Source organism: Otolemur garnettii, unplaced genomic scaffold, assembly GCF_000181295.1.
Source record: "Otolemur garnettii isolate 467f Iridium unplaced genomic scaffold, OtoGar3 scaffold00152, whole genome shotgun sequence".
NCBI lineage: Eukaryota > Metazoa > Chordata > Mammalia > Primates > Galagidae > Otolemur > Otolemur garnettii.
Window position 1 is genome coordinate 1422760 of NW_003852547.1, and position 1104 is coordinate 1423863.

The window sequence follows — 1104 nt, forward strand, 5'->3', positions numbered from 1 at the left end:
GAGGCTCTTCTTCATGAAATTATGCAAGAGAACTTTCCAGATATGCCAAGAGATTCTGAAACTCAGATAGCAGATAGTTTCAGAACCCCAGTACGACTCAACCCAAATAAGACATCCCCTAGGCACATCATAATTAACTTCAATAAAGTTAATATGAAAGAGAACATTCTAAAAGCAGCCAGACATAAGAAAACCATAATCTACAAGGGGAAGAATATTAGAATGACCACAGATCTCTCTGCTGAAAACTTTCAGGCTAGAAGAGGGTGATTATCCAACTTTCAGTCTCCTAAAGCAAAACAACTTTCAACCCAGGATCCTGTATCCATCTAAACTGAGTTTCATCTATAATGGAGAAATTAAATACTTTAATGACATCCACATGTTGAAGAAATTTGCCTTAACTAAACCAGCTCTCCAGGAAATTCTCAAACCTATCCTCCATAATGACCAGTGCAATCCTCCACCACAAAAGTAAACTCACTCAGAAACTCTTGATCAAATTCCAACTTCCATAGTGGTGACAGGATTAAAAATGTCCACTGGACTTTCAAAAAACTTGATACCCAAAATTCTACCAGGCATATCAATATTCTCAATTAATGTGAATGGCTTAAATTGTCCTATAAAGAGGCACAGGTTGGCTGACTTGATACAAAAACTCAGGCCAGATATCTGCTGCATATAAGAATCTCATGTTACCTTAAAAGATAAATATAGACTCAGGATAAAGGGATGGTCATCTATATTTCAGGCAAATGGAAATCAGAAAAAAGCCGGCATTGCAATTTTATTCACAGATACAATATGCTTTAAATCCACAAAATTAAGGAAACATAAGGATTGTCATTTCATATTTGTTAAAGGTAATACTCAATATGATGAAATTTCAATTATTAATATTTATGCACCCAGCCAGAATGTGCCTCAATTTATAAGAGACTCTAACAGACATGGGCAACTTGATTTCCTCCAGCACCATAATTGTTGAAGATTTTAACACTCTTTTAGCAGTGTTGGATAGATCTTCCAATATGAAGCTAAGCAAAGAAATTTTTTTTTTTTTTTTTGAGACGGAGCCTCAAGCTGTCCGCCTGGGTAGAG